At 39.7% G+C, this 21306-nt stretch overlaps 1 long non-coding RNA gene across 1 annotated transcript; it reads right to left on the bottom strand.

The window, feature by feature from the left end:
• Positions 1-1179: 1179 nt before the first annotated feature.
• LOC127358927 (uncharacterized) lies at positions 1180-10939 on the bottom strand. Its single transcript, XR_007882567.1, has 3 exons — positions 10816-10939; positions 4482-4602; positions 1180-1431 (listed from the first exon to the last, which is right to left on the bottom strand). It is a non-coding gene; the product is annotated as an uncharacterized LOC127358927 (long non-coding RNA).
• Positions 10940-21306: the final 10367 nt, after the last annotated feature.

Raw genomic sequence — 21306 nt, 5'->3', positions numbered from 1 at the left:
GTTTAGCATGCCAATGTTTGCTAATTAGCACAAAACACAAAGTATAACTGAGGGGGATGTCATTGGTTGTCATTATTGGACAAATGAAAGATGCTGCTGATGAATAGATAAGAATATATAGGATAAATAATGTCAATCTCTGATTGAATGAGACTGTAACAACAAAGGTGTCACATTTTAAGATTTGTATTTATGTTGTGAAATCCCAGAAACTCTGTTTAGGCGCCATCTGAATGATATGACATTCCCTCTGTGTTCTCAGAGTCAAATTCAAAGTAAGTAAGTAAGCAAGTAAGTCATATTTCTCCCTCAGACTTGGCTCCAGGTTATAAAAAGATTTACTCAGTTAAGCCTTCATGAAACATTTACAACCTGTCCACAGTACACAGTAGCAGTATTTTATTAGTTACATTTTCCCAGGGTGAACTTTCGTAAGTTTTGGCTCTGACATGAAATGGCTAAAGAGTATAAACTTTGCTTAAGCTCATAAGAGGAACGACAAGTATCTGGAACACATGTTGCGGCTTGGTTCAATTTGTCAGGGAGGAGAAAGAATTTGCTCATGGTGCTAGCTGACAAATGTATTGGTTAAGAGGGCATACTTTTCTCCTCTGTTAACCTTGGTACAAAATCTGCCACGGTCCATCTCCTGAAATAATAACCAATGAACTTCAAAACATAAAGAAACAAATGAAGGTTGTGCTTTCTGTTATCAGCCTGGACTCTGACTGTCAAACACTTGAATCAGTCAAGCAGTGAAGCTCACCTGAACAAACCTTTCCTTGTTCGGCCAACAGATCAAAGCGCTGACAGAAATGAAGCCTTGTGACACAAGTTTTTCAGCTCAATGTGAAAGTTAGATAAACATCTGTTGTTAATTTAACCATGAGAATGTCATCTTAACGTGCAGTTAATTTAGTCTTCAAAAGCAGAAATAATTGAATTATCCCCAGGGGAAAATTTCATTCTAGAATAGAAATACATTTGTTAGAACAAATTACTCAGATCCTGTGTCACCATCCTCTTAACAGGAGCCAGGTCATGTCAGTTTTTTGGAAATGATGTTGTCACCATACAGATAAAAAGATGAATGTGTGGGAAGAGCATGAGGAGTCACATCTGCATCTTATTAATTGGTTAACTGATTCCAGTTAATGGCTTGTGGGAACAAATGCAGCACTGTCCTCAAACAAGACAAACACATTTTTGCCTTTGTTTGAAAAAACAATTAGACAATTTTATAGAGTGGAGTGGATAGACAGGCTGTCTCAAACCCCCAGCAAGAGTACTGGGGTGTGATTTTGGCATAGTTGGATACAAAGAGTCTCACAGATCTGGATACAGATCCATATATATACCATTGGCTCTTTAAGGATACAGGTCCTTTTTGTCCAGTGCAAGTTGAAACACTTCGTGTGAAGGACGATGACTCTGGGGATGAAGACACAGTGGGTTCAGGGACAGGAGAGGCATGAAACGAAGGAAGAGAGACGAGTTTGTAGCGAGTTAAATAGTAAGTAACTGTTAAAAGTTACAGATAATCGATCGTTTCAATAAGTGGAAGTTATTTATTCTGTGTTTTGTTAAAACAAAACATATTATATATGTTATACTGCGTTGAAATAACTAAATGTAGGTTGTTCAGACACATTCAGAATCATTTTCACCCGGCTGTTAAACTTGAGAGGAAGCTGGACTTCATCTCTAAATCACGATATCACAGAAAAATCCATCTCGCCAGGCTTAAATCTATGCGTTTGTGACCAGTACTGTGCTACTGAAAACTAGAGTCTCACTAAGCAGCACTATGAACGTTTCAATTGCCTTCCCAATTCCCCTTCCCTTTTCATTGAAGAGAGGCCTTTATTTATTCCAGGAGGACCACTTATTCTAGTGTTACCTGTTACCTTCCTACTCCCATATGGGAACTGCAGACATATCGGACTGGGCAATCTAACCCGACAACTCTCTTGTGCTCTTGTACACTCTCTTACACACACACACACACACACACACACACACACACACACACACACACACACACACACACACACACATATTAAAACCCCTCTCTCTCTCTTCCCCTTTCCCTCTCTCCTATCTGGCAGAGTGATCTAATGCAGCAGCTTTCCTGCCGTCTGGCTGCCACGACAGGTAAACTATACCTGCGGCCTTGAATTACCCTCCTCTGTCTTCTCCTCCCTTTCCCTCCTTCTCTCCCGTCCTCTCCTCCTCAACTCCCCCATCCCTCCTTCCCCCCTCTTTCTGTACTCGCCCCGTTTCTGTGTCCTGCTACATGGTCTCACGCTTTAGGTTAGCGATGCGTGGTATTGGACTTGCCATTGCAACAGATGGCCTGTGAGTGAGTGTCTATGTAAATGAGTGAGGGAGAGAGAGTGAGGGGTAATGGTAATTTTGAGAAAGCACATCCTCACTTTTCTTTAACTGCAAAACTTAACTTTACTTGAAGGAGGTTTATTGTTCCCCTGCCCCAGTGCGCTCTGTTGTTCTAGCCTCTGGCAGCTGTCACTCACCTACCTTAGCTGTCATTTGAACTCAATTAAACATCTGTTAAAGGTCTCCTGAAGCAGCTAGCAGAGTAATTTGCTTCCGCATATTTTATGAAATATTAAATATAAATATAAATTTATGATTAGAAGTAAGTGAAAAATGTTTCTAGGCATGGCAATGTCTCTCAGGTTGAGGGTGGTTCCACCACTTTGTTCCAGACTGGACTTAACACCTGTTGGATGGATTACCATGGAATTTTATACAGATACTCATGGTCCCGAGAGGATGAATCCTGATGAATCTGGTGATTCCCTGACTTTCCCACTTGCACCATCAAGAGATTGATAATTTTGGTTTTGACAACTATTGGTCTGTTTATGTAGAATGCCGTGTTATAATTTCACACCTTTAATACAAGCCGGCCAGGGGTGACGTAGGATGAGTGGGTTCCTTGTGTAGTGACATCAGGACCGGGGATTCCCTAATTGGAATTACTTTGCGCCTATACAAATTTGTTTCTCTCTGCAAAGCAGTCACGGGACAATTGAAGGTACTGTTTTTAGCTGCACAAGTATACCTACAGATGAACCGACTGCCCTGGAGAAATAGCGCATTACTCCTTTTGGGTACACTTTGGGGGTGGGCATGCAGCAAAGGGCCACAGGTTGGACCATCAGGTGAGCCACTGGTTAAGATTTTGTGCAAAACAGAATTGATGAGATCTCGAATACAATTGGAAAAATTAAAGAAATTGAATTGACATTGAATAGAGCAACAGAATTTGACAAATACTTTTGCATTGGAAAAAAATTGGGCAGCAAACAGAGAGGACTACATTGAATTTGAGTTTAATTAAGAAATGAATTGGTCAATTGTTTTGGAATGTAAAGCTGTCTTTTGGCAGTGATAATTCAAATTATATATTTTTTTCTATTTTCAGGGTGGTGTCTTCATCTAACAACGACATGGAAACCTTCACTTTCACTTGCAGGCATAAGGGGGTGGGCTGTTTTGCTTCAGTTTGTATGAGTAGTTATTATTCAACAATTCGCAACATTTTCTGCTACGTGACCTGGGAATCTTACAGGTTAACAATTGGACCATTTCCATAACTGTTGTGGGTGGGCATGAGTATGGTCAACAGAGGGTTAGAGCAAGAACAGACACTATGTATCAGTATGCAGCCACAAAACCCCTAAAGGAGTGGAAGACCCCTCTGAGACAATCATATGAGCGGGTGGATGTATTAGTGTGTGTGGTTTTATACAAAATCTATATACTCTATACACTAGTGTGAGCGCCACTGTGTGCTTTGTTTGTGAGTATTTTGCGTGTGTTACTGTTTGTGGTGACTATAAGGTGGACAACAGTAGATTGAAATATTCTCAGCCTTTGATGAGCTGTTGTGTGTAAGCAAGAGAGTGTTTTCCTCGCAGATTAAATGTTGCTCATGTAAGCGGGAGCATGTGTGTGTAAGCAAAAGACAGAGCGAGATAAAGGCAGTGTGTGTGAGTGAGAGTGTGTGCGCTGGAAGAGTGTAAATATGAGACTGAGCCAACAACTGAGCCGAGGAATCGAGAGGCCCCGAGGGAAAAGTCACAAGCTTCTCGCTGGGAAAACTTCTACTGAGCAGCAAGTTTTTTATATTTCTTCTTTTAAAAAATGATTTTAAAGTTTTTTTTTGTCTTCATCACAAGCATTGCCTTCATTATGTGTTTTTTTGTACACTTAAATGGATCACCTGAGAGTGGACTTGTATGAGAGAGTGAACACTGTTTCGTGTATCAGTGTGTGAAAGTGGGGTAAAAAGCAAATCGATGACCCATCAAACTGGGCAGAAACCTGATCCAGACTTGAGTAAAAGCTCTCCCTCTCTGTCCTTGTCTCACCTGTTTTCCCTGTTTCCCTTTTCTTTTTTTCCTCCTCTTATCTCTTCCCCCCCGTGCCACATCTCTCTTCCTTCTGTGTACCTTTTCTTTTTCCACCTTCATCCCGGTGCTTCTTCGTCCCTTCTTTATTTTTTCCTCCTCCTCCTGCTCATCTCCTCCTCCCATGCTCCTCCTGTCCTATTCAGCTCCAGGCCAAGGATCACTGTCACACACAAACACACAGAAGAATGCAGTAAGGGGAGAAGAGGGTTGGGGGTAAGTAACTCGTAAAAAAAAAAAAAAAAGGAAAAAAAGTGTAAGTTAAGGTTAACTGTCTCTCTTGTCCATGCTGTGTGAAGGAATGATGCCTGTGTGCCTTACTTCTGTTTCAGTAAATACATCTCACATTTTCAAAACAAACTTGTTACTTTAAGTTCTATGCATTTGAGGGGAATTATTGATTTTTTCGTTAGTATTACCCCTTCCCAACATGACAGACACAACAGACGTAACAAGACAAAAAAGATGTACCAATACGAAGCAGTTTCAGTCAGCTTTAAACAGAAATAGCCGGCAGTAATGTCCTTCAGGGATACCAAGAAAGCAGAGTGCTGCATTGGGATTGGAATCCCATGGGACTCAATGCAAATCACGCAGGAGCGGGCGGTTTTGACTTTGCTGCGGGTGGGAGCGGGCAGTCAAAAAAAAAACCATTAAAAAAAAACTGGGTCCTGGGATTTATCTTGAGCCCACCAGAAAGATGGAGACAGAGAGAGGACACATTAAATTAAGAGGAAAAGCAGGGCAAGTCTGGCATTTGGAGACATTTCAGTTGGTACTGACAGTCAAATAACATCTTTTCACCAGTCCCAGGGCTCTACAAGAGAGTACGTTATACTTTTATACTTTTAAAGAAGTATTAAGTATAAGTATCTGTACTTGAGTAAAGAATGTGTGTATTTTGCCCCCTCTGGTTTAAACACATGATACAGCTCTTAATGTGTGCTCAGTGGCAGACTCTGAGAGGCAGGTATGGGGGAAAAAAGAGCACAAATTGTATGCAGTGGGCACCAGTGCACAGAAAGTCATTATGCATTTATGGTGAAACCCTAGTTAAGATTAGTAGTGGAGGATCTAAAGAAATATTGATGGGGTGGCCAGTGGGTGGCATGGAGACTTTAAGGGAGTCAATATTTGCTTGGAAAAGCCCCCAAATAAATATATTTAAACTTAAAAACATAACACTATCGTGGCACATCAGTAAAGCGTTGAATAGAAATTTCTAAAGGTGGCATTTGAAATCAATAAATTGTTTTATTTCCAAATCTCTCTACATCTACATTACTTTTAGTTATTAAATTAATCTGATAAATTGTACAGCATTTGTGATGAATGATAATATGTTTATATATATATATTATATATATAGTATGTTATATATCAGTGGTCCTCAACCTAGAAATCGGGTAGATAATTTCAACGGATGGTCAAATGGTTGGGAGAATAAAATAAAATTACATATTGTGGCAAGCAGTGCATAATGAGAGGCAGGAAGCAGCTCTCAGTGATGTCATCCCTTTAATAATATTCAGCACAGGGGACAAAAATTCAAAAACACTACAACTGTGAAACTAGTTGTTGCTCTGTCTGTAGGTAAAGAAAATCCCGGTCTGCAGTGGTCAGTACCTATCAAAAGTGCTCCAAGGAAGGAAAAGGAGTGAACTGGTGACAGGGTCAGGGGTGGCTCATTGACGCACATGGGGAGTGAAGACTGGCCCAAGTCAGTACACAATATACACAAGTCAGGGGATTAGTAATTAGATTTTTTAAAAATATTTTTTTTTGCATTTTCCCTCATCTTCCTCCTTAAATGTTTCTGAGGCACTGTTTGAAATACTTTAAAATACACTGGTCTAAACCCTCCTGAGACCACTATTCCATAGTACAGAAATTGAAGAAAAATAGAATGCTGTCCTGTTCCTGGAAAAACAAATGCATTAGTTTTTCAAAGATATTTACAACCCATGTGAAACTGTCATGCCATGAAAACCGACAGTATCAGTTGTTTCAGCAAGTGCCCAAAATAACACGCTGACGTGCAAGTGACAAAGCCCTCTAGTGGCTGAAGGAATTAAGGTCGGGAGCAAAGGAGGGGAAGTAATAAAGAGCTAAAGAACTTTGGAATTTAAGATGAGAGATTTCACTTTGTTTTCTTTCGATGTATTTTTTTTAAGCATGACCACAAATGTTCCGTAACCTTAACCATATGGTAATTTTTGTCACCATGCCAACGAAGGTCCCCTAACTGTAATCAGCAGCTTTACATTTCCTTTCTTCAATCACACAGTTTAATCAACTTTTTTCTTTCTTCTGTGCAGCAGCTTCACTTTCCTGTTTCGAGCAAAAGCTTCTTCCAAGTCTTCTTTCTGTAGTTCTGGTCCACCCACCACCATCAAATTCCCCAACACTCCTACGAACGGATATCTATCCATCAGAAATTGTCTGTTTTAACTGCCTTAATTGGCTGCAGATGCTGACGGACACGAAACATCTACAATATCTCTGCAAGAACAAGACATTTTCCAAAGCACAAGTAGAAAAACACCTACGCAAATACTATAATCAGGTTGGGCAGCCCACAAAAGACTGTCCTCTAGGCTGTTCATAACAAACACACAGTGAAACCCAGTTGGGTACATCTAACACAAACATCCAGGCCATTAATAACCTCAGAAGAGATGTTTTGACAGTTAATCTGGATGAGATTTCCAACCGCTTGATTAGAAGATCATCTGAGTTTATTATCGTGTCATTGACTCTCGCACCATCTTTGTGATTTCAGAGCACACTGAATATTTATTGAAAAAACAAAGCTTCTTGGATGACACTCCGTTTCTACTTTTTCACTTTGACACAAACATTTTAAGACCTCCAAAGACACCATGGGCTGTGGGAAGGCCATGATATCCACTGGCAGGGTTTTTTGAAATATTGTTTATACAGATAATGGCTGGCAAGTGACCCTGTGCATCAAAATACCACCAAAAACATATTAACATTAATGATCAGGGTTGTTTAATCCCAGAGGAAAAGAATCATTTCATTTAAAAAGACTGATAGAAGTGGGGAAAAAAGGCTCCAAGTTTCTGGTTATTAAATAAATAGACACAGCCACAACAAAATGGAAAAAACCACAACCCAACGGAAGAGAGTAACAACTGATGTGTGGAAGAGGAAAGTTGTCTGCTTTCTTCATTAATGTTACATGTTGCATTCATTCAGCTCGCATCAGAGCGCGTATCAAAGTGCATTTATTGTATGTCAAAATCTAAATCTGGTTAAATATTAGTTTGTTACTTAGGACCATCTCTAAGGTTAATTTGCTCTGTCTGTCATTACTTTGAAAAGTGCTTTTCCCCCTTACATTCAAATATTACACAGCATCAAGTCACTATCAGCTCACAATAAAACCTCTGCATGTCCTTTTTACCTTTTTTTTTTTTTTTTTTTAATATAACACCGTCTCTGTGAAGTAGCTGAAATAAAGATGGTGTTAGACCTAGATGCAGATCTGCAGCATTTTCGAATCACAAACACTCCTGTGAAGAGACGCGCAGAGATGTCTCCAAATGTGAGAAAACGTTTCTCAAGTACAGAGCTGACATAGAAAAACTGCAGCAGCAATTCAAGGAACGCTTTCCAGATTTCTACGACATGCAGCTACGAATTGAGATACTCACTGCCCCCCTCTCTGCTGCTGTCAGTGAGCAACCCCCAGAGTTGCAGGGGGTAATTTCATTTTGGAGACTACTACTTGAGTCACGCTTTCCACTCCTTAGGGATTTCGCAATTTTCAATGGCCAGCATGTTTGGGAGCATTTACATCTGTGAGAGCAGCTTCTCAACAATGAAGCACATCAAGTCAAAAGAGAGAAACAGACCGACAGATGAAACTCTGTTCCAGCTCATGCAGATTGGATGCACAAACACTGACATTGACATTCAGTCCATTGCATGCCAACAGGAGAGGCCACAAGTAGAGACAGAACCTAACACTGTTCCACCTGTGGGTGAGGGTCAGTGACTGTTGAGTAAAGCAATTTGTGATTCTTGCGAGACTTGCATTGCTGGTTCTGGTTTGCTATCGTGATGATTTGCTATACTACGAGTTTGTTTACCATCGAAATGACTTGGAAGCTGTTATATTAAGGTAAAAATCTTGCATAGTATGCCTTTAAGGAACCCAAAGCTGTTGTGGTCAGCGTTGACCTCCAAGTTGAATCATGGCCTGATTGAAGTGGCCTGATTCATGAGTCATAACAGATCTGTTACATGTAGATTGAAATCCTTTCAGACCTCACTAGCACAGGAGGCACATGGAAAAAACACTTGCTTATCATACCAGATACTTTGGTTGAAGTCTCTATGTCCCAGTTTAAATAAAACACAGCCAGGTGTCTCCTGGAAAATTTAATTTATTAATTAATTTCTTGGAAATGTGCACACTTAACTGGGTTTACATTATATGTACTCTAGTAGGGTGTCCATACGTTGTCAGGCATTTGGTCTGGTCGGATCTGAAGTTCAGGGCACAGATTTTGTAATAAGAGGCACCTGTTGGCGATCCATGTGGGCTATTCTCAACTTTTTCTCCACCACGTAGGGCTGGAACACTGCATGTAGCTTGGCGATCACCGCACTGATGGGAGTCAATTGAATCTGTGCGGGACTATTCTGTCGTCTGATTGAGTTTTAGGAGCAGTGTGACGAGCAGAGTTGACTGGGACCTAGGGGTGGCCGATATGGGCAAAAAATAATATCTCGTTATTTTTTGGGATTTTGGCGATAAAATGTGATTGGAATTGTCTGAATTAGGGCTTGTGTCCACCAAACGCGTTTTTAGTGCTGAGAGCGCTCAAAATCTAATTTTCCGAGCGCCCAGCGGTGTTAAAAGTTTAACAGATTTCCACTTGAAGCGCTCTGAGCTCTGCGCTAAAAAAGTATTTTCGAAACCAAACCATTTCCATGCCAGAGAGGTAGACCCACGTCTCGGCACTAAATCATCTGAAGTACCGGTAGCTTCAGGGACTGGAGGTGCTTGCATTTTCTCTCTACCATCACAACGCACTGCTAAACTGTTGCAAGGAGGATGCTAGCGAGAGGTCATGTGATCACGTCATGTGATCACGTAGGCCCACTAGTTGTGTGACTGAATCCTGCCATGCTGTAGAGAGTGTTGCTGCACCGTGTATTAAGTGGATGTGAGGAGTTTGTGAGGAGTAATTTAAATTCTCGATAATGTAAATTTGCACATCGTCAAAACAACAATGATGATATTATCGCAAACGATATATATCGCCCACCTCTACTGGGGCCGCAGATGTTCTTGCTTTGTTGGAAGTAAGTTACTGTGCGAGTTCTCCTTACACTGGGTTAGTGTGTTTGTGTGCTCCTTGAAGCTAGTGGATGTTGTCAGACGGTGTGTCATTGTGTCATAAATGTGCAGCTGAATGTCAATCTTACGTCGTCAGTACACTTCCAAACCTAAAATGTCATAATTTTTCTGATGCTAACAGATCGCTCTTTTGTTCAGGCAAGGCAGGGGGCTACTAAAACAGTAGTGCTCAAGTTTTAAGGGGTGTAAGAAAACTTAAAAAATTTAGACAGTATGCCTATATCTCAGCATTTCATTCATTTCTGTGAATAAAACTAAATTAAATTGTTATTTCTAAAGCTTAGATTATTATTTGAGTTTTAAACTTTGAAGACCTGGGCACAAGCTATAGTCACAGAGCATTTACTCTCTGATAAACAGCCCTGTCCTGCTTTAGAAAAGTTAAAACAACCAAAGAGCTAATAGAATGATGAGAAGAGAACTTTAATCTGTCAAAAAAGAAGCCTATTAAGTATGTAGGATTGTTAAAAAAAATGTAAAAATACATAATACAGATACAGATAATTGAATAAAATGTTCCTAGAAATATCAGTGAAACTTCTTATTCACGGGAAATAATCTGCTCCAAATTCATCCAAATCACTTCCTGAGGTTATTGTATTCACTATTTGGGTCCATTGTACAATTAATCAGGTGTTCTGTACTGTAATTGTTGTGCATTGAATATAACATGAAATCCATAAAATATATCACTTAGTGAGGGGTTGTCAGTTTACTTAATAATTGAAAAAAAATCTGTTGGGAACCACTGCACTGAAAATGCTTTGGGGAACTCTGTATGCTACTGCCTCCCCATATAATAACATAACTGCTATTTATCAACACATTCAGGTCTCTTTCAGTGTCTGTCAGACAGGATAGAAACCAGCTTATGCGGAACAGAACACTATTATTTCACTCTGCTGTGGGTGTTGACATGCTGGAAACACACAGACACACATGGCAATGCATGCACATGAATGCACACACAAACATACATACCTTTGGCTCTCACACACATTCATTTGTCAACAGATATGGCCACGGCTCTGGAGTCCCGTTTTTCCTCTGAAGCAAAGGTCTTTTCCTCCTCAGGCAGCTGCTTGTTGTCTTTATCCAACTTGTCTGACTGGGCAAATAGGGAGGTGGAGCAAGAGGAAAGTGTTTTTCACTTTCTGTTCATCTTTTGTTGCCTTTACCATGCAGAGCTGCAGATGTTGTAGGATCCCAGTCAGATAAATGAAAGCCTTGACTGATGGTCTGACATGATTTTGTTTGTTTTCAGTGCACTAACACCATACACAGTCTAAGTTGGCTGAGCTCATTGATACTACATGGCAGCCTTTTGGGAAAGAACAGGTTTCCTAATTACATGTGTTGCGATTGTTTGATTGTCTTGTGATTTTTGGACATTGGAAGACTTGCTGTCCTAAACATAAACTCAATTCAAATAAATTGTAACTGGTTTCTCATTCATCCAAGTCCTGCTTATTTCCTGTAAGAGCCTCTCCTAGTATGAACTGGGTGAAAGGAAGGAAAACAGCTTTGGCAGGATACCAGTGTACAGAGTGCATGCTGCAATATATATTATAATATCAAATGCATGAATTTAATTTGACCAAATAATTGATGAGACACACAAAGGCACCACAATAAACACACAGTTGTAAATATTGGCTTTCATGGTGGTTTTCAGGGAACTGTGTCACGTTTTTACAGGCAACTTTCCATTGTTCACTGGTTCGCCTCAGTGTGTGTGTTTGCATGTCTATATTAAATTAAATTAACCTTTATTTACTCAGGGAAGGTTTGCTTAGCGCCAGTGCTCCTTTAGAAACGCCCTATTTCACACTCACAAATTCAGGCTGCAGCCCAGCACGACTGCACTCTGATGCAACTGGAGCTGCCTCTTGAAGCATTTAATGGTTTAGTGCCTTGCTCATGGGAATCCCAACCCTGGACGCTGAGGGAAGTGTGATTAAATGCAATGCCTTTGCGTCACCCTCCTGTTCCAAGCGTGTGAGAGAAACTGCTAGAGCCAAGATTTGTTTTGTCCGTTTTGGTCTGTTGCAGAAGCATTGAGGTTCAACATAGTGGCCTCCACAAAAGAGGACCCGCTCCCTCTGTAGATAAAAACGTCTCATTCTAAAGTAACAAAAACACATCAGTACTTATTTTCAGTTGATTTATACACTAAAACATATGTATGAATATTATATTGCATTTCTACTGATAGATCCTCCTAAATGTTACAAACTGGACTTTTACAACTGGTGTGACCAGGCTGTATACATTATATGATTACACATAATGGGTTTGCTTGCAAATTAACCATTAAAGGAGCAGTTCTCAATGACCATGTAATAAAAAAGTGAGATCTCATGTCTACACCTTTATGTTCTCTGCGATCTGAATGCACTTCAGTGAAGCAACATTCACAGGCAGACCAAATAATGCTGATCTCATAAGAAAATGGACCACTACACTGAGCAGCACATTCATCCAAAAAAGGGATGGTTTTCAATGGATTGAAGGCGCTTAACTCTTGAAAAATTAAAAAGACTTTATTAACCTTGGCTAATTCATAACGCACCAGTGCATTTGTGCACACAGGCCTTCTTTGGGATGTAGCATTTACTTTTGCCTGTAAGTTTACCAGCCAAATTTAATTTCAATTTGGCGACACTGAGGTGGAAATGACATCAAACTGTGGTTTTAAGGCTTTAAAAGTTTGTGAGTGTGTGAATCGTGAAAGAAACAGAACTTTCCAAAGTTAACACATAGCTTCCCCATATTCATTATCCTCCACACAAACCATTGTGTCTGAGCACATTTACATCACGTTTTACTTAAGGGAGCTTCATGTGGCACTGTTAAACATCAGTACTGTCAAACTGTTACTTTCTGTACATTCCTTCTCTGTGGCGTTCTCTGCTTTTCATTGGAACTGTCATTACAGAGTCTGGCGCTTTAGGTGACTCACAGCGGACAAACATGCCAGCCTAATATGCAAATCTGCTGAAGCGGCTGCAGAGCCTATACAATAGCCTGGAATTTGGAGGATGTCACCAGCTGAAGCGTCAATATAAGCATAGTCTTCAAAATGTTTTTCACAGAAACAGACTTTAGTCCTACCAAAGACTGGCTGAGGATCAGGCTTTTGTTGGGGAAGGTTAGGGTGTCTGCCGGGGTGTCGTTTAATATTTTTTTAAAACAACAAAAGTAATCTAATTCTTCTTTATTTTTTTTTACCACCTATTACATTGTCCTGGTGAATTTTTTTGGCCTCAATTTTGATTGAGTTCTTCAATATTGGGTATCGACTGATACTAAGGTCCAATGTACTTACATTGACCTAAATGTTGATTAAATATGACACACTGAAATAACAGCAAAATGTTATACTATATCTTAAATCAATGAATTGTTATTTAGTTATGTCATAATGTCATATGTCACAAATCCTATGAAAAGTTTGTTTGGATATAAAACATTAACTTTCCTGTTCTTGCCACAGTTACTTACAAATGCCACTTATGCAGCCTGAGGTGCTCTGATCAGATAAAAAGGCTTTTAAATGGATACAAAACTTAGTTTTAAGCTGTAACACTACCTCTGCCTCTGGATAATTCTGTTGTCCAAATAACGACAAAGTGAGAGTCCTCCCAAGAGCACTTCACGCATTGGTGCTTTAGGTAAACATTCTTTTTTTTAAGTTATTTTTTTGGCCTTTTGTTGGCTTTATTTTTATAGAGACAGCTGTAGAGAGACAGGAAAGGTGGGTGGAGAAAGAAGGGATGACACACAGCAAAGGACCAGGTCATATTCGAACCCAGGCCACTGCAACAACTCTGTATATGGGTTGCCAGCTCTACCGACTGAGCTAACCAGGCACCCCAGGTAAACATTCTTTAAATAGTTTAAACTTAGAAATGAGAAATTATAGTTATAATTAACGAGCAATTTCTGAAATTATTGCCACACGCTGCAATTTATATGCATTAAAGGTCGGGTTTAACTTGTGTTGTATTGTTGAGTTTAAATCCCAAGGTAATGTGACTCAACAATACATTTTAATAAAAATAATGTTTTGCTCAATGGCAAAACTTAAAATACTTAATACTATCCATGCTTGATCCACTTTCCTATCTACTGGGGTAACATCCAAACAGCATATTCAGCCTGTTTTTTTTTGTTGTTGTTTTTTTATGTTGCAAAAAAGCCAAAAACTCAAAGTATCTCTGGGTGTGTTGAAATGCTGGAGTAGTTTAAAACAATAAAGGACAGACAGTAACGATCACTCTTTAAACACCACTTTATCATCAAGACAACTGTCACACCAATCACACCTCAAATTATTCCTGTACCGACGTGTACTCAATTGCTGGCAATAATCACACATTTTCTTCTTGAGAAAGCACATAATGTGGTCATGTTTCTACAGCTTGTCTGCTACACTGCAGTCCAATGTTTGTAAAAATAATAAATAAAAACTAAAAACACATGAGTAGCCACTACATTGCCAAGCCTCGACCAAATATTTCGCAGACATGCACACTCATTTCACTGTGCCACTTTCTGGCGTAACCAAACCCTTACTCGTGTTCAGAAATGATTCATAAAGCTGTTTTGATGTGCCACTGCTTTGGTGAAAGGTTTGATTGAGATTAAGCCACTAGACTACTTGATTAAAGTTAGAGAAATACTGTGGCTAAGGTTTAAAGAAACCATCATTAACTGTTGGAAAGGATGCATGTAGTGGTTTCTCTGAATGAATGTAGCACTTTCTCCCTTCATCTTTGCCTCCTCTCCATCCTCAACTTTGGTTTGTCCTTCCTCCTCTGTCCTCCAGTAGGCTACCCTTCTTTTCTTTCAGTCTCATCTCACCTCCTGCCACACTTTCCACTTCTTTCTCCTTCTTCCTCTCTCTCTTCTTCCTTTTTCCTCTTCATGCTCTCTGCATTTTGCCTGCTTTCCTCCCTCACCTACTTTTTACCTTCTCTCACTCCATCATTCCTCCTGCTCCTCTCTCTCTCCCCAGAGAGCAGGATGAATAATGCAGTGTTCTGCTCTGATAATCATCGTCATTGGGCTTTCCTCTGATTTCTCTTTTTTCATTCTTTTAGTAAGACACACTTTGGCCCTGCTTATCATCAAAAATGACTTCCAACAGACAGCGAGTAGAGATAGATAAACTTGTGATTCTTGGCTGTATAAATAAACGGGACACTATTTTGGGGTGAGTCTAAAGTTACCAAAAAAGAGAGATGGTGTAGTAGTGCCATGATGATATAAAGGCAATTGTTGGTGGGTTGGGATTATACCCTTATTTATATTCCTTAAAGGTCCAGTACGTAGGATTTAATGGCTTCTAGCAGTGAAGTAGCAGATTGGAACCAACTGAATAGCGCTCGCCTTCCAAGCATGTAGGAGAAACTATTTCTGCAAATAGATCATCCTAAACGTTACACACTGGACCTTTAAATTTAAATTTGGTGTTTTATGAGCATATGGTTAGCATCTGGCCAGGGTGCAAGGGTGTCTGGGTTAGGCTTTAAATTTTTAAAATGTCATCTTTCTGCTGTGAGCAACACAGACTAAATTCCAGTTCCCCTCCTTTGTACTAGGGTGGAGGTGGAAATCTCAGAGACAGATACTTCAAAATTTTAAAGCTATCTGACTGAATTGATACCACAAAAAGAGGAGAGGGATGTTATGAAATATGTCTACAGTATATCTGTAAAAACATATTGGACATAGTATATTAAAATGACCATATGTCTTGAATATGTATTAAATAGATTTCCATAGGCTATATATCAAATGCATGCTTTGGGTATTGGTGACATTTGCATATTTTAGTAATATGTCAATCCCTTCAGGATCTTGGAAAATTCCAAAATAGTGTGACTTCTTTGATATAATAGACCTTTTTCACAGCAGCCATTTCAATATGAAATAGTTGGGTAAACACAGGTGTTACCACATTAATTCAGTTCAATTTAGTGAAGCAGAGCCTTTCCAGTGAGCACAACATGCACAATAGCAGCACCCTGGCTCTGTTTGACCTGAATGGAATAGAAGCGTGATTAGTATCATTGGTAAAAGCTGGGTTTACCTTACATTTTCATGTCAAAATGGCTGCTGTAAAAAAGGTAAATTAAAAATCAAACTGAACTTTTTGTGTGGGGCACTGCTATGACTGGTGAAACTCATGGGAAACTACAATTCTTGGTCAAATTTGAGGACATTTTTGTGGTCACTGGACAAACATCTCAACTTCTTGGAGGGACCGAGATGTAATTTCAGATTTTTCATAACATGGGAATAACACAAACAGATACTTGACATGTTGTACAAAAAGTTGTACAAAAAACAGTTGGTATACTTGTGAGGATGCTCCAAAGCCTTAAATTAATTCCCAAACCTTTCCTCTAACCACTACAACCTCAGCACACACACAGCTACGCACACTGACAAAACAAATGCACACATTCTAAGACAGAAAACGTGATTGCACACTGTTACACACACACTCAAATATCTCACACACTCGGTTCACACTAGTCCCTCAAAACCAGTAGTCTCTAATCAACACCGACTTGGTGCCCGTGTCAACACAAATACACACTCTGCCTGTGAGGTCTGTATGTTCACCAGCATGTAGGGAGGCTTCTGCTCTGCTGAAGCCACAGGTTGCGTGATTGTTAGCACACAGACACACACCCTCATGTCCTGTGTGTGTAACCCATAGCCTTCACTCTCTTCTTCCTCTGTTTATTTGTCTAAATGTCTGGGAGGCATTAGAGCAGAGCAGCAAAGCCCTCCTCACCTTATCCTCCCTTTTCTCCCTCTCTTCCTTCTTTACTCAATTCTTCTCCTTTGTCCTCTCCCTCCTCCTCATCCTCACTCATTCAGTTCTCCCTCAGGTGTGTTTGTTTTGTGTGCCAGGACACATCTGTCTCCATTAATTATGAGAATGTGTGTGTGTTTGTCTTCCTATTGGATTCTGAATAAGCGTGCGTGTGCTGCATTCATCTCTTTTTAATATGCGTGTTGGTCAACGCTGCTGTTTAATTTTCCAGGGAACGGAGAGTCACACGTTACGCAGAATGCCGTGACAAAAAAAAAAAGTGTCCCATCAATTACTCTGTGTTGATATTTTCAACAGGGACGGTGTTTGCTGTTGGTGGTTGGGATTGTTCGCTGATGCCTATCACAGTGCAAACAAAGAAATAAGGCGCACGGTGCTTTTGAACAGGCATGCTTGGATCTCGGCATAAAGCACGTGGAATTTACTGTGCAAACAAATCTAATCCGGTTCATGTAATTTAGAATGCTGCTTGTGATCTCGTCAGGATTTAGTCTGTCAGAAAATACTTGTTTGAGGTTATGTGGGGTATCCCAACACGGCATCATGTTTCAAGCTCTATGGACTAGCTTAGAATCTGGAATCCAGTCAGGTTAATACAAGTCATATTTATTTATGATGAGGTTTAAACAAACATAAAGACAGACAAAACAAAAATGAATGGACGCAAGACAAAACAAAAGCAGGAGGAGCAGAGTAGTAATTCCCACAGAAAGCTGGTTCGTCCCCTTCACTGTTCAAAGAAAAATTCACCAGGATGGGTGTGTATAGCTTCTTCAAGCCTCCAACCCAGGGTGTCTTTATATCTTTCTCTGTATTGATTGGTTGTTTTAGTTCAGGCCCGGTGGATTCTTACAAATGCCATTAGGAGCACTAGGAGGAGTCAGAGGAACCTAATTATGTCACAGATGATCTGTTTCTTATACTACTGCAGGACACAGTGAAAATTTCAGCAATAATGACAAACAGTTAAAAGTCACCTACTGCAGCTTTAAGTCTCCTTACTTTACTTGTTCTCTCTCCAGCTGATGGAATATGACACAATCCGTCCTTTCAACAGGTCCTGGGCCATTGATGAGGAGACCAGAGTCAAGCAGACTGATCGATGCTAGACTGGTGGCTAAAAAATGAAATGACGTGCTGTTAATCCAGCTATTAGCTAAAGGTCTTGCCTTAAATATGATTTAGTTGGCAATCGTAACATACCCCGTCTCCCACATCTTATAGTCAGAATCCCCCCCCAAAAAACTATTAGAAATATGTTTAATGACATCTAATACCCAATTATTTCTTACAGGAACTCAATTTCACAAATCTATATATAAAAAAAAAAAAAAATTCAAATGTTACGCTCATGTCTGTTTTGGTTTGTCTTTTCTCTGAGTTTCTTTATGAATGTTTTAAGCCATGATGTTTGCACGCAGATATTTGTTTAATAAAACATTAATAAAAAAGTTCTGATATCACTTTGATTTACTGTAGTTTTCAAGATTGAGAAGATTAAACAACTATTCATCTTTATGCTAAATCCCACAGCCCCGCTCCTGAAGGGAATAGGAGAAAATGCGACCTGGATTCCAAGCAGGTAAAGAATGTTTTTAGAATTAATTATCTTTTCTGTTGGTCCTCTATTATTTAGTTTGCAGTTTCTCCAGTTGTGTGTGTCTGTGGGATTTTATTTATTAATCTTATGTCACTTGGTGCTGTATGTGCTTTAGTGTAAACCACAGAGTTTCCTTGTAATTAAATGTGCTATATAAATAAAATGACCTTGCCTCACAATTACATGTCATTGTACACAAGAAATTGTGTTGACTTTTATTGGGAAATGACTACAAAGACTTTATTATATGTGTGTGTGTGTGTGTGTGTGTGTGTGTGTGTGTGTGTGTGTTTGCATGATTGCATGGTGAGTATGGCCATTAAAAATCTCTCTGACATAAGTGTCTATTACATAAATATACCTTACAGTTTTATTCAGGCGTAACCGGGTGGATACATAAAGAGCCACAATGTTTGCAGTATCTGATGCACTGATTTGATCTGACAGATAAGTAACAGCGTTGTTACTGACCTTATTAAGTAGATCACGTATTAGCCAAATCCAGGCAGTTCACATTAAATACAGTTTCATGTTCTGCTCCATTCATTTTAAGAGATAAGATAACTTGCGCACACTTCCTGCATGTGCTTTGCAAAAGGCAAAATGCATTTCAATGTAAAGGCAGGACTGTGAACAGTGTCGACAGTGACATTTTCCATTAGCTAATGTTACTCAGGTTTTTACTGTTCATGTAATTCTCTACCCAGATTTACCAGATATACACCTGTTCTAAATTTTTTACACTTTTCATAGACGGAATACATTTTATTACATGTTATATAAGGGAGAATGGCTCAAGAAACAGGGACTGGCATTGCATCTTATTTACAAAGGACCTTTATCAACTGGAGCTAACTCACTACTGTAGGTTGTTTTAAGGAAGTCAGTTTTGATCGGGGAAGAAAGATGAAGCCACACGCAGGTGAAGAGCTGTGGTGAAAGCACACAAGCCTCTAATTATTCTGAGGGAACCTTTTTCCATGTGAAGACAGCGAGTGCAGCGCCGGCTTTGATCAACACTGCTGAGTGCTTTTTGTGAGGTCTGTATCTGTTCACGACACCAGTCATCACAACACATAACTCTGTTTGTTACATGTAGTGTGTGTAGTGTGGATGTGATGGTGTGTCTGTTGTTTTTAGGTTGATGCATTGACAGTTCATGCGCCTAAAAAGTATGTTTGTGTAAGAACATGTTCACTTACAGGAAGTGATGTGTAGCTACAGCCTCACGTTACCTTACACAAATCTTAATCAGTTTAACACAAACGTTCAGAGATTTTGGAAAAAAAAAGAGCATTGCTATTGAATTCATATGGCTGACACCATGAGTTTGGATATATATCAGAATCAATCTGGGAGGAAACAGTTGGATCCCTAATAGTTGGCAACTGGTGCGCGAGAGGGAGTGATGGAAAACAATGCTATCAAGGAAGGTAAGAGTTTCCTGTTTTCTCACAGGCTGCTGGATTTTATCCTTTGTGCCTGTGGTAACCGTTCTCCTATACCTCACAGATTAGTTTGTCATATTTTTATGTGAAAATCCCTGTCTTATGTCTTCCTGTGAAACATTAAACTCCTGATGTTTTGATGTTATTTGACTAAAACCACCTGACACAGCTAGAAAATGCCCTAAGAATGCCCGAAAGAATTGAGTCATATTTTATATATAACTATTGTTTATAGAAAATGTACAACAGCAAAACCACTATATGCACTCAATAATATTTTACAATCAAAGTCAAATAAATAATTTTCCTGACAACAAACACAAACAGACTACATAGAACCAGCATTCCTTTTCGGTTGTTCCTAACTCACTATTAGATTAACAAGTTGTAATAACAACTGCAGACATAACTGCGGACAAAGCAGGTGGAAATATTACTTTTATACTTTTTCTAATTTGTATTTGAGTTGTCGTGAACTTGAGCAAACTGCACTGTTTGTTGTTGGTCAGGTAGAGTACAATGCATTTCAAAAGGACATTTCTGAAGTTATCTGAAGCTCTTTAATCTGTTTCTCCTCTCTCATATTTAACCTTCCGTCTCTCCGTCCTTCACTTTCCACCTTTCCTTCCACTGCATAATCTCTCCTCTCAACTCACGGCTCGTCTTCCTCTCCATCTTTTCCAGCTTCTCCTTTCCGTCACCTTCCCCTCTCTCAGCTGACTCCTTTTCTTTTCTCGTCGTCTGCCTCTTCATCCCCCCCTTTTCTTCTCTAAACTCCCCCCCCCCACTCCTTTCATATTTGATGATTTCACTGCGGTCCAGGATAATAATTACACAGTTGTCATGTCACGTGGGGAGCCTGAGGGACCTGCTGGAGACGTGCGTTGCCATTGTGCTCGTTAAAAATTTAAAACATCCTTTACAGTGATGATGCTGAGCGAAGGGCTGGTATTAAGGGACCTCTTATGATGTATGACTAATGCTTAGTCATACATCATAAGAAACATTTACAAAGAAAAGAAACAATATATTCCTCAGCATACAGAGATAAGCGAAAAAACTAAATGCAGTGCAGATGTGTTGATCTGTTTGATTGCAGCTTTAAAGTTTATATTTACAAGAATAGATTCCTCTATTCAAGTTCACATGTGAATTGCACTTGAGTTTTAATATTGGCTGTGGTTGAACGTTTTTAAAGTCTGTGTTGGTTTCACTTATTCGGTGTAGGGCGGATTACTGGCATGAAAGTAAACCAAGCAGGAAAGTAGATGGATTTTGTTTCAAACATGTTGTCTGTTTCAGCATTCCTCATACCATCTAGTGGTGCCATACTGCATACTGAAGGCGGGTGTGGCTGAGGAGGTAGAGCAGGTCGTTCGCCAGAAGGTTGTTGGTTTCATCCCTGGCTCCTCCTGCTGCATATCAAAGTGTCCTTGACCAAAACACCGCAACCCCAAATAGCTCCACGCAGAGCACTTTCAGTGGTTGGAAGACTAGGTGCTATACAGGTACAGTCAATTAACCATTTTAATTTTGGAAGCATCAACAAAGGACCAGTGGTGTTTTCAGTA

The sequence above is a fragment of the Dicentrarchus labrax genome, unplaced genomic scaffold, assembly GCF_905237075.1.
Source record: "Dicentrarchus labrax unplaced genomic scaffold, dlabrax2021, whole genome shotgun sequence".
In the NCBI taxonomy this organism is placed as follows: Eukaryota; Metazoa; Chordata; class Actinopteri; family Moronidae; genus Dicentrarchus; species Dicentrarchus labrax.
This window is presented reverse-complemented; position numbering and strand designations above follow the sequence as displayed.